This window comes from Carlito syrichta, unplaced genomic scaffold (genome assembly GCF_000164805.1).
Source record: "Carlito syrichta isolate Samal-C Ts95f unplaced genomic scaffold, Tarsius_syrichta-2.0.1 Scaffold308955, whole genome shotgun sequence".
NCBI classification, from domain to species: Eukaryota; Metazoa; Chordata; class Mammalia; order Primates; family Tarsiidae; genus Carlito; species Carlito syrichta.
Window position 1 is genome coordinate 284,372 of NW_007253051.1, and position 13,578 is coordinate 297,949.

The following is a 13,578-nucleotide window of genomic DNA, read 5'->3' on the forward strand; positions in this document are numbered from 1 at the left end:
CCACTTCTGGAACGGAACCCTGAACCTCTCCCAGGACCCTGTCTCCTCGCCCGTAATCACTACTTCTGGGCAATTTCCCTTCCTTCTTTGAACTCCAGCCATTTTATTTTTTGGTGGTAACATATACATAACATAAAATTTACTGTCTTAACCATTTCTTAGTGGCATTAAGCACATTCACATTGTTGTGCAACCATCACCACCATATATCACAGGACTTTTTCATCTTCCTAGACTGAAACTCTGTACACACTATACACGAACCATTCTCTCTGAATTTTCTGTTTCTGTGACAAGTGGAGTCATACAGTATCTGTCCTTTTGTGACCGGCTTACTTCTCTTAGCATAATGTCCTCGAGCCTCATCCAAGTGGTAGCATGTGTCAGAATTTCTTTCCTTTTTAAGAATTAATAATATTCCACTGTACAGATAGACCACACTTGATTTGTCCATTCCCCTGCTGATGGACACTTAAGCTGCTTCCACCCTCTGGCTATTGTGAATAATGCTACTGAGAACGTGGGTGTACAAATATCTCTTTGAGTGCTTGCTTTCAATTTGTTTGTGCTGGGTGAGAGGGGAGCAGTGCTTGAACTTCTGCAGAAGAAGGGGTATATACCCAATGTTTATACCTGCATGTAGAATTGCTGACTATGTGGTAATTCCATTTTTGATATTTTGAGAGATAACCACACTACACGATTTTGCATTCCCACCAGCAACACACAAAGGTTTCTGAATTTCTCCACATCCTTATCAACATTTGTTATTTTCCATTATTATTATTGTTATTATTTTTGAGTACGAGTCTCACTTTGTCACCCAGTCTAGAGTGCAGTGGTATACTCACAAAAAACAAAAACCAAAATAAAAGCCATGCTAATAGATGTAAGGTGGTATCTAATTGTGGTTTTGACATACATTTCCCTATGATTAACATCTTTTCATGTGCTTGCAGCCCTATTTTGTATATTTTCTTTGGAGAAATGTCTGTTGAAGTCCTTTGCCCATTTAAAAATCAGGCCGGGCTCACTCCGTCGCCCAGACTGGAGTGCAGTGCCCGCTCCCGGCCACCGCAGCCTCGACCTGCTGGGCTCTGGCGATCCTTCCGCCTCAGCCTTCCAAGTAGGTGGAACTACAGGCACATGCTACCACACCCGGCTAATTTTTTGATTTATTGTAGAGATGAGGTCTCACCAAGTTGCCCAAGTGGGTCTCGAACCCGCGGACTCAAGCAATTCACTCACCTCAGCCTCCCAAGGCATGGGATTACAGGCTGAGCCACCGAGCCCGGCAGGTTATTTTTGTTGACCTTTAGGAGTTCTCTATGTATTCTGAATAATAATCTCTTATCAGATGTGTGATTTACAGGTATTTTCCCATCTCATGGGTGGTCTTTTCTGCTAACATACAAAAGTTTTAATTTTTTTTTTGAGTTGGAGTCTCACTCTTGTCGCCCAGACTGGAGTGCAGTGGCTGGGAGCGGCCTCGACCTGCTGGGATCCGGTGATCCTTCCGCCTCAGCCTTCCAAGTAGCCGGAATTACAGGCATGCGCTACCACGCCCAGCTGATTTTTTGATTTATTGTAGAGATGAGGTCTCGCCGCCCAGGCGGGTCTCGAACACGCGGGTCTCGAACACGTGGGCTCAGACAATTCACTCACCTTAGCCTCCCAAAGGCGCGGGATTACAGGCTGAGCCACCGAGCCCAGCCTTTTTTTTTTTTTTTTTAGTTGGAGCCTCATTCTGTTGTCTGGGCTGGAGTGCAGTGGCATGTTCACGGCCACCCCAGAGTCAACCTGCTGGGCTCCAGCGATCTATCCGCCTCAGCCTTCAAAGTAGCCGGAACTACGGGTATGCGCTACCATGCTCGGCTAATTTTTAATTTATTGTAGAGACGTGGTCTTGCCAAATTGCCCAGGCTGGTCTTGAACCTGCGGGCTCAGACAATCCACTCACCTTGACCGCCCAAAATGCTGGGATGACAGGCTGAGCCACCGAGCCCGACCAAAAACTTTAAATTTTGATGAAGTCCAATGTATCTGTTATTTGTTTCATTGCTGGTGCCATTGGTGTGATTTCAAGATATCACTGCCAAATCCATGTCATGGAGCTTTCCCTGTATGCTCTCTTCTAAGAGTTGCTCCCCCACCTTGGCCACTGCCTCTTCTTCACAGCCCGGCTTTGTACTCAAGGCTTCTTCTCCACCATGTGCCTCTTCGGGGCTCCAGTGACTCAAGCACGACCCGTGGGTCTGCAGGCTCAGGGTCCAGGGGTTGCCCTTCCTCCTGCCCGATGTTCCACCTTGGCCCCTCACCCCCACCCTATCTGAGACTGGCCATTACCCATGACCGTCCCTCCTTGACTGTCACTTCCCCTTTCCCCTCACGTCTGCGCACTCCCACTCCAGCCTATCTCTGACCACGCCATCTTTGAGCCTATCGCTTTTCTTTTATCCCTCTTATAGTCATGGATTCATCAGATGACCCAGGATGACCACTGTCCCCCACAGCCCACGCTTTCACACTAATAGGATTTCATTCATTTATTTATTTATTTCCTCCCCATGCCCCCACTAATAGGATTTTAGCTGAGCACATGGCCTTCTATGAAGACTGCATTTCTCAGTCTCCCTTGCCTTTCCTTATTTATTTATTTTGGATCTGGGTGTCATTCTGTCACCCAGTGCAGTGGTATGATCATAGCTCACCAACCTCGACCTCCTGAGCTAAGGCAACTCTTCTGCCTCAGCCTTCCTAGTAGCTGGGACTACAGGCATGTGCCACCATGCCTGGCTAAGTTTTTGAGTTTTTTGTACAGATGGGGTCTCGCTATGTTGCCCTTGCTGGTTTTGAACTCCTGGGCTCGAGTGATTCTCTTGTCTAATCCCAGAATGCTGGGATTACAGGTGCTCCCTTGCCTTTAGATGTGGTTATATGATTAAGGGCAGGCCAGTGGGAAAAGATGAAATGACTGGTGTGCCTGCTTCAGTCAGTCTGTGAGGAGGAACCTGTTTTTTGGCCTCCTTTTTCTCCTTCTGGCTGGCTGCAGCAAGCTGGAGAGGCCATCATGGCCCAGTGGGTAGCCTTGAATTAAGGATAGCAGAGCAACAAGATAGAAGGAGCCTGGGTCCTTGACAATTTGGGAACTGCTGTCTCAACTCTGGTTTGGACTTTTTCCTTGAGACAGAGAGATAAAATTTTATTTTGTTTATGATTGTTTTCTGGTCTCCTTGTCATAGCAGCTGAATGAGTCCCTGCCACCAAACCCACTAACATGCCTGTGGCAGTACCTACATGTTCTGCCTTCCAACCTACTATCACAAAAGGGCCTACCCAACTCAGGCTGGGTGGCAGAATTCCCAGAAATAGCTCCCAGGATTCCACACATAACTCTGAAGCCTAGGAACATAATGAGCTGTCTGCGTTGAGTTTTATGTCACAGTTGTGTGTGTGTGTTTTTTTTTTTTTGAGTTGGAGTCTCACTCTGTCGCCCAGGCTGGAGTACAGTGGAACGTTCACGACCACTGCAGCCCTGACTTGCTGGGCTCAGGTGATCCTTCCACCTCAGCCTTCCAGGTAGCCAGAACTATAAGTGCGCGCTCCCACGCCCAGCTTAATTTTTTATTTATTGTAGAGACAAGGTCTCACCAAGTTACCCAGGCTACTCTTGAACCCCTGGGTTCAAGCAATCCTCTCACCTCGGCCTCCCAAAGGGCTGGGATTACAGGCTTGAGCCACCAGGCCTGGGTTCCATAGTTTTGTTTGTGTGTGTTTTGGAGTTGGAGTCTCACTCTTGTCTCCCAGGCTGGAGTGCAGTGGCATGCTCACATCCACCACAGCCTCTACTGGCTGGGTTCAGGTGATCCTTCTGCCTCAGCCTTCCAAGTAGCTGGAACTACAGACACATGCCACCACACCTGGCTAGTTTTTGTGATTTATTGTAGAGACCAGGTCTCATCAAGTTGCCCAGGCTACTCTCGAACCCCCAGGCTCAGGCAATCCTCTCTCCTCGGCCTCCCAAAGTCCTGGGATTACAGGCTGAGCCACCACACCTGGCCCACAGTTGTGTTTTATGACACACTAAAAAGCAAACTTTTTAAGGAGAGCCTCATCTGGTCATGTGAGTCCATAAATACAGAGAACCATCTCTAGCAGATGACGTAAGAGAGACTGGAAGCAAGAGACGAATGAAATGCCACTGCTGACTTGAAGATAAAGCAAGCAGATTTATCTGCTTGGATGATCTCGCAAGTAGTTCTCCCCAGAGTCTCCAGAGCGGCAGCCCTGCCCAAACCTGACTTCTGTCTTGGGAGACTGAAAGCAGAGAACCCAAATGAGCCACGTGGTGAAGACTGAGAAGATAAAATGTGTGTTGCTTGAAGTCTCCAAGTCCGTGCCGGTGTGTTGCACTAGGAGCCTGGGAAGGCCCAGCCCTGCCCCTGTGCTCTGAGCTCTGTCCTCAGGAGCCTCCAGTTCCTGCGCCCACCCGTGTTTCTTTCTTCCTTTCCTGGCTCATTCCCCTCAGGTGACAGGGGACGCGCATAAGATGGCCTTTTTGAGAAGCCCTTTCCTAATTCCACCTCTTCCTCCAGTCACCCTCTGACTTGCCTGCTTCTCTCTTCCACAAAACTCCTCTGAAGTTATCTCTACGTGCTGCCCAACTCAGCAGCAATTCCTGTCGTTTCAGGCGCCAAATGTATTCAGAATGTAACCACTTCTTCTACCCTGTATTGCTGCTTCCCTAGTCTTCACTAGTACTCTTGGCTGCCTGCACAAACAGAATACAAGCCCTTCGTGCCCCGTGGCCTGGCCCCTGCCTGTTTCTTGACCTCATCACCCACTCTCTTCTTTGCTCATTACTCTCCAGCCCCACTGACTTTCCTTCGGTTCCTCAAACCCCCCGGCCCACTCCCACCACAGGGCCTTTGCGAGTGCTGCTCCCACAGCCTGGGAAACCTGCCCCCCAGAGCCTCGCAGGTTTCCTCCTGGCCATCACTCGCACCGCAAGTCAAATGACCCCTCTCCAAAGGTCTCCCTAGCTAAGGCAGTGCCCCCTCTTTCTGTACCACTTTTCCATTCAATTTATTTCAAAGCGCTGATCAGGGCCTGAAATTATCTCATTTTTACGTAAATTTTTAAAGTACCTATTAAATGTCTCCTGTTGCTGAATGTGAGCTTCAAGAGGACAGGGACTCTGTTCTGCTGGCCGTTCTTTTTTTTTTTGAGTTGGAGTCTCCTCTATCGCCCAGGCTGGGTTGCAGGGGCACACTCACAGCCACTGTAGCCTCCATCTGCTGGGCTTAGGGGATTCTTCTGCCTCAGCCTTCCAAGTAGCTGGGTGTACAGGCATGCACCACCATGTCCAGCTAATTTTTAAAATTTATTTTAGAGACAAGGTCTGGCCAAGTTGCCCAGGTTGGTCTCGAACCCCTGGACTCAGGCAATCCTCTCGCCTCCAACCTCCCAAAGTGCTGTGATTACAGGCATGAGCCACCATGCCCAGTCTGGTAGCTGTTCTATTCCCAGCAGCTCTGCCTGGCATGTAGGCATTATGCAAAAAATACCTGTTTGTTTCACTGGCCCTCTCTTCTTGAGTTCTGACCTTACCTGTGCCTTGTCAGGACTGTTGTCTCCTTAATGCTGGTCTCCACCTGTAGCTACAAAGGTGTGACCACGCCATCCTCTGCTTAACGTTCTTTCATGGCTCCCTACTGCCCTAGGACAGCCTCAGAGGACATCCTTGGCCATCTTCTGTCAGTCTCTGAGGCCTCACCTGTTACCTTTTCTGATCTGAACCTTCATGGTAGGTTATCCTTGTCCCTTACTCCCCACCCCACATGCCAATTCCTGTCTCTATTGTTTGCCTCTGCAAACAATAGAGACAGGAATTTCTGGGGCCCTCCTCATAATTTCTGGGGCCCTCCTCATAATTTTGCTTGGCATACTCCTTCCTTTAAGATTCACCAAGAGCTGGGCTCGGTGGCTCAGCCTGTAATCCCGCGCAATTGGGAGGCCGAGGTGAGTGGATTGCCTGAGCCCGTGGGTTCGAGACTCACCTGGGCAACTTGGCGAGACCTCATCTCTACAATAAATCAAAAAATTAGCCGGGCTCGGTGGCTCAGCCTGTAATCCCGTGCCTTTGGGAGGCTGAGGTGAGTGGATTGACTGAGCCAGCGGGTTCGAGACCCGCCTGGGCAGCGAGACCTCATCTCTACAATAAATCAAAAAATCAGCCGGGCGTGGTAGCGCATGCCTGTAATTGCAGCTACTTGGAAGGCTGAGGCGGAAGAATCGCCGGAGCCCAGCAGGTCGAGGCTGCAGTGGCTGGGAGTGGCCACTGCACTCCAGTCTGGGCGACAGAGTGAGACTCCAACTCAAAAAAAAAAATTAGCTGGGCACGGTAGCGCGTTCCTGTAGTTCCGGCTACTTGGAAGGCTGAGGCAGAAGGATCGCCGGAACTCCGCAGGTCGAGGCTGCAGTGGCTGGGAGCGGCCACTGCACTCCAGTCTGGGCGACAGAGTGAGACTCCAACTCAAAAAAAAAAAAAAAGATTCACCAAGGATATGACCTCTTCCAGGAGGCCCTTCCTGATTCACTCCTGCAGCTGACCGAGTGGTGCTTCTGTTTGCTTGTCTGTCTGCCCCTAAGCCCAGTAGCTCCTTGGAGAACTTTCTCTGGCACCCACAGAGAAAGTGTAATGTTAGGGATGCTTGTTCACAGAGCAAATGAATGACTGAAAATTGGTCCAGGCTCTCAGGTGATTTCAGGTGACCTATGCCCATGACATAAATAACAAGAAATGCATCTCATGATCTGATAGAGACAGCCTCAGTTTGGTAACCGTATTATAAGAGAAGCAGTGACTACTGTGTAGCGTTTTAGTCTGTGTGTAACTGGGAGGAATGGGTAACCCTGTTCACTGCTGCTGGGGCCCCTTAGACCAGACACCCTACTTGCTGGTTCTTTGCAGATGCACGACTCTGTCAATTAAGATATTCAGGGCCAGGCTGTGGAGCAGCCCGCCTGGCTCCCAAACTCGGTTTTGCTACGCAGTAGCCGTGACCTTGGGCAATCATCTCAGCCCATCTTTGCCTCAGGTTCCTCATCTATAAAATGGGCCGTGTGGGTGGAGTAAGTGAAACATGAGGTGCTTGGCTGGGAGCCTGGCACACAGTGGGTGCTGGGTGAGTCATTATGGGTGTGTGTGTGGGGAGGGGGCACTCAGTCACTGTCAGGGAAGAAAGGGTGAGCCTGACATTTTCTTTCTTTTCTTTTTTGAGTTGGAGTCTCACTCTGCCACCCAGACTGGAGTGCAGTGGCCACTCCCAGCCACCACAGCCTCGACCTGCTGGGCTCTGGCAATCCTTCCGCCTCAGCCTTCCAAGTAGCTGGAACTACAGGTGCGCACTACCATGCCCGGCTACTTTTTTGATTTATTGTAGAGATGAGGTCTCGCCAAGTTGCCCAGGCGGGTCTCGAACCCGCGGGCTCAGACAATCCACTCACCTCAGTCACCCAAAGTGTGAGACCCCGCGGGCTCAGACAATCCACTCACCTCAGTCACCCAAAGTGTGAGACCCCGCGTGCTCAGACAATCCACTCACCTCAGTCACCCAAAGTGTGGGATTACAGGCTGAACCACCGAGCCTGGCTGAGCCTGACATTTTCTAACGTACCCTCTGCATAGTGTCGCTGTACAGGTTCCCTGCTCAGAGGGCCCTGTGCTGGGGGTTGCAAGCTCTTGAAATTTGTAACACTTTTACCTTTGCATTTGTGTTGGAGGATTTTTGTCTCTTGTGATTAAAAGGATCAAACCACAGTCTAGCTTGGCAGGAGGATGCCCCTTCCCCCATCTTGAGAGTCTTAAACACTAGGACAGTGACCTGTCTCTCAGATTTGCTTGTCCCCTCAGGCTCAGCAACTGTATCTGGTCAGAAATGAATAACACTGTTTTATTTTCTGTGAACTTGTGATGTTTGTTTGTATGGCAGGTGAGACTGGTTTCTCAATTAAGTTAGAGCATAAAAACTTACTTTCTTTTTTGTTTTTTGAGTTGGAATCTCAGTCTGTCGCCCAGGCTGGAGTGCAGTGGCACGCTCACGGCCACTGCAGCCTCAACCTGCTGGGCTCAGGGGATCCTTCTGCCTTAGCCTTCCAAGTAGCTGAAACTACAGGCACGCGCCACCATGCCCGGCTAATTTTTTGATTTATTGTAGAGATGAGGTCTCACCAAGTTGGCCAGGCGGGTCTCGAACCCATGGGCTCAGGCAATCCTTTCACCTTGGCCACCCAAAGTACTGGGATTATAGGTGTGAGCCACGGCACCCGGCCAAAACTTTCTTTCTTAAAATACATTTACATGAGTTTAGAAAGAGCTGATTCTAAGAAAAATATTAAGTAGGTAACAGCACAGGTGATGGGAAAATACAGCAAACACCCTAGAAGGGAATGTTCAGAAGAGATAAACATGAATTTCCTGATTTCAGTGCTTTAGAACTATTTGCATTCGCCACCTAGTGGCAATAGTGAAATTACAGGATTACAGGATTTTTTTTTTTTTTTTTTGGGAGTTGGGAGGCAATTTAAGGTCAATGGAGCGATTTTTACTTTGCCAAAAAGCAAGAGTGAGGACATTAGTTAGAATTTCCTAGGAAGCATTTGCAATGCATTGCAGACCATTTGAACAATTCCAAAGAAGTCCTAGAAAAAAATGCAAAAGAAGAGCAGAAGATGTGAAATCTGTTCATAAATATTCAATTATCTTAACTTTCCTGAAACCTTGTAGGACTACTGACTGCTCCCCACCTCTCCATGCAGCTGGGACTGGCTGCATAGGCACGCAACCTGTGTTGCTGCATGGGCTCCCTGCTCACAGGGCCCTGGGCTGGGGGTTGTAAGCTCCGTGGCTGCTGTCTCGAAGTTTGTATCAATTTTGTCTTTGAATTTGTGTTTTGCAAGTGAAGTCTGGGACAATAGGCATGCCTTGGGGACTTGGAGCTTTGCCTCACATGATGCCCCTTCTACCACCTCCCTGGCTTTCAACTGCCTGTGACCCTGCACCCTGTCCCCAGACCCTGGACCTGCCCTCTGTCAGGGTGTATTGTATCTGAGGGGGAACTGGAAGCTGTCAGGCCTGAGCAACTATGCATTCCCCCCAAGTGTCTCTGTGCCCATGAGTGCTCCTTCAGTTGGCTCCGAGCCTGGGGGATCTGCTAGTGACTATTGTCAGACCTCCAATAGTTTACTGATATATCTAAATACTCATCACTGCTATCTCTACAGCCAAAAAAAAAAATTAGCTGAGTGCGATAGCACTTCTGTTAGTTCCAGCTACTGGGGAGGCTAAGGTAGAAGAATTGCCGAAGCCCAGGAGGTCAAGGCTGTGCTGAGCCATGACTGTGTCACTGCCCTCCAGCTTGGTTGGCGGCATAAGACCATGATTTAAAAATAAAATAAAATAAAATAAATAAATATTCACCACAAATATGTACTTGCATTTTCCCGTGTTCCGATGCAGCGAGAGTTTATGTTAGGAAATGTATCTGTTTTTGTTATCGACTGCTGCATAACAAACCATCTCCCAAAACTAGCAGCTTAAAACAATAACATTTATTCATTTATTCTCTCACAGGATCTCTATGGGTCAAGAACCTGGGAGTGGCTTAGCTGGAAAGTTCTGTTTCTGGATATTGCAGTCAGAATCTGGGCCTGGGGGAGCTCTCAGTATCGGAGGACTTGACCATGGCTGGAAGAGATGCTTCTGAGGTATGAGCATGGCTGTTGGCAGGAGACTTGGCTGATTCTCTGTGGGGCCCTCTCCGTAGGGCAGCTAGCTTCCCCAGAGCCAGTGATTTGAGAGAGAGCAAAAGCAACCCTGCCACTTTTTGTTTGTTAGACTGTTTGTTAGTCTAGCTCACCTTCAAGAAGGAGCTTAGGCTTTACATCTTGAAGGAAGGGTATCAAAAACTTTGTGGATTTATTTTAGCAAGAAATTTTCAAATTAAAATAATTGCAAGACATCTATCAGAAAAACTCTAAAGCTTGATTAATTTTGGTTTATTCTTTAACTTTTTTTTTTTTTTTTGAGTTGGAATCTCAATCTGTCGCCCAGACTGGAGTGCAGTGGCCGCTCCCAGCCACCGCAGCCTCGACCTGCTGGGCTCCAGCGATCCTTCTGCCTCTGCCTTCTAAGTAGCTGGAACTACAGGTGCGCGCTACCACGCCTGGTTAATTTTTTTGATTTTATTGTAGAGATGAAGTCTTGCCAAGTTGCCCAGGTGAGTCTTGAACTCACAGGATCAGGCAATCCACTCACCTCAGCCTCCCAAAGCGCGGGATTACAGGTGAGCGACCGAAGCCCGGCTTATTCTTTAACTTTTTTTAGAGACAAGGTCTTGCTATGTTGCCAGGCTGAAGTGCAGTGACGCGATCATAGCTCACTGCAGCCTCTACCTCCCAGGCTCAGGCAATCCTCCTGCCTCAGCCTTTTAAGTAGCTGGGACTACAGGCACACACCACCACACCTAGATACATTTTTTTCCCCATAGAGACAGGGTCTCACTATATTGCCCAGGCTGATCTTGAACTCCTGGCCTCAGGCGATCCTTCTGCCTCATGAGTCCTTGAACATTATTTTAACTCTTCCAAATTCTTGGCTCTTCCATATAAATTATGGGATCAGGTTATCAATATCTACATTAAATTGTGCTGCGATTTGAACTGAAGTTGCATTAAATCAGTGTGGGGAGAGTTGACATCTTTTGCTGTAAGTCCTTCAACTCATGAACACAGTATGTTTTTCCATTTATGTAAGTCTTTTTTCTTTCATTAGTGTTTTGAAGTTTTGGGAACCCTCTGTCTTCATTTTGCCTGGAAAACAAACTGCCAGACTTCTGCAGAGCTGTGGGGTTTTGATGACTTCTAAGGAACTTGCATGTAGTTCCCCTTAGCCCTGTTTACCCCTGCTCCAGAGATGCGAGGTTTGCCGTTCCTGAGCCTTTGGAGGATTTGACAGAGACAGTCTGGTTGGTCCTCAGCTTCTCCATTTCATGGTTTGTGTCTGACTTTCTCCATTGTGCCGAGCCTGTTCCTGCCAGCCCTTCGATGTCCTGGTGTTCAGACTTTGCTGCTGTTGTCTTCTGTCTGCTGTTCCTTGCCTTTGTAAGTGTGTGTCTTTAACAAAATCCCCCTTGATTTTAGTGGAGTTTTGGTCAGGAGTGAAATTAGATGCATGCGTTCAATTTGCCACTTAAGCCAGTATGATTGGGTGTTTGGCCACGTCCCGTGAGTTGCTCCTGGACAGACTACCAGAGCCTCTGCGTCTCAGCATCCCCAGGGTGTAGCCAGTCCTGCCCTAAAGCTTGATTGAGAGACAGGGACCAAGGGATTAATTAGTTAACGGTAGCTCCCAGGACCTTAAAGTGACAGGAAACTTTTGGGCCAGGATTGTGGTTGCTTCTTGGGCCCAAATATTAAGGGAGGCTCTGTTTTTGGCGAAGATGTCTCAGGAATTGTCTACTTATTCTGTTTCTGGCTACAGGGGACCCCACGTCTCTCATGGCTGCAGCTCCCTGGGCTCTCAGCCTTCGTCTCAGCCAGCAAAGACATGTCCCCGTCTTTCTGTGAAATGCCACCTTCCTGGCCCCTTTCCTGTCAGTGACCTCAGCTGTTGGTGCTCAGTAAAATCCCTGTCTGCTTATCATAGTGCAGGTGGGTCACGTGATTTCGAGGATGGGTTTGGGCCTGCCAGGCTGGGGCCTGCATCCTGGCTCTGCTGTTGTGCCGTGTGGCCAGGGCAGGAGTCCTCATTAGTGTCCCCGTCAGTGACGTGTGGAGATGGGAGAGAAGCTCTGAGCCTGGCCTCCGTTTGTCACAGGTGTGATGCTGCCTTGGGCTGTCCTGACTCGGATCTTCCTCCAGGGAAGGCCCCTGGTCCTCTGAGGTCCTCATGAGCTCTGAGGCTGGTGTTGGGCTGGAAGAGGCAGGCCAACCATGGACCAGCGCAGGGCATTAGGCAGATGCTGAGGTCATACCCAAGACCAACGTCTTGAAGTCAGGGAGGTCCCAGCCTTTCCCCACTGGGCAGAAGGGAAGGCTGCCCAGGCTGTAAGCCAGCAAGACTCAGAGGGTCCACCTGACAGTAGGCTGACTCTGTGCACAGAAAGCTGAGAGGCCTCCTGTACCCATTTTTCCTTTTCTCTTGTTCTTTTGAAAAATGGGCTTTTTTTTTTAAAGAGCAGGTTTAGGTTCTCAGCATAACTGAGTGGAAAGTACAGAGGGTTCCCATACACCCACTGTCCCCACACACGCACAGCCTCCCCTACGACCAACACCCCACCAGAGGGATCCATTTGCCACAATGGATAAACCTACATGGACACCTCATTATCACCCAAGGTCCATAGTTGACATGAGGGCTCACTCTTGGTGTGGTGCATTCCATGGGTTTGGACAGATGTATAATGACACGTGGTCACCCTTGTAGTATCTCACAGAAGAGTTCCACTGCCCTAGAAATCCCTGGGCTCCTCTATTCATCCCCCGCAACCCCTGGCAACCAACGGTCCTTTCCCTGTCTCCATAGCTTTGCCTTTTCCAGAATGTGATATAATTGGAATCACATAGTATGTAGCCTTTCTAGGTTGAATTATTTTACTTGGTAATATGCATTTAAAGTTCTTTCACTCTTTTTGTGGCTTCATAGCTTATTTCTTTTTAGTATTGAATAATATTCTGTTGTTTGGATGCAGCACGGTTTATTTATCCACTCACCTGTGGAAGAACATCTTGGTGGCTTCCAAATTTCAGCAATTACAAAGAAAGCTATAACCATCTGTGTGCAGGTTTTTGTGTAGATATATTTTCAACTGCTTTGGGTGAATACTAAGGCGTGTGATTGCTGGATTCTATGGTAAGAGTGTGTTTAGTTTTATAGGAAAGTGCCAAATTGTCTTTCAAAGTGGCCGTACCATTTTGTATTCCCACCAGCAATGAATGAGAGTTTCTGTTGCTCCACATCCTTGCCAGCATTTGACATTGTCAGTATTTTGTCTTGACCATTCTAATAGGTGTGGAGTGGTATCTTTTTGTTGTTTTAATTAGCAGTTCCCTAATAACATATGAGGTTGAACATGTTTTCATGTGCTTACTTGTAATCTGTATATCTTGTTTGGTGAGGTCCCTGTTTAGATCTTTTGCCCATATTTTAACTTTTTTTTTTTTTTTTTTGAGTTGGAGTTTCACTCTGTCGTCCAGGCTGGAGTGCAGTGACACACTGATGGCCACTGTGGCCTCAACATTTTGGGCTCAGGTGATTCTTTTGCCTCAGCCTTCCAAGTAGTTAATTGGGTTTTTAGGGTTTTTTTTGTTGAGTTTTAAGAGTCATTTGTATATTTTAGATAATAGTTCTTTATCAAATATATCTTTTGCAAATATTTTCTCCCAATCTGTGGCTTGTCTTCTCATTCTCTTGACAGTGTCTTTTGCAGAAGTTTGAAATTTCAACTAAGTCCAGTTTATCAATTATCTCCTTGATGGATTGTGCCTTTGGTGTTGTATTTATTTATTTATTTATTT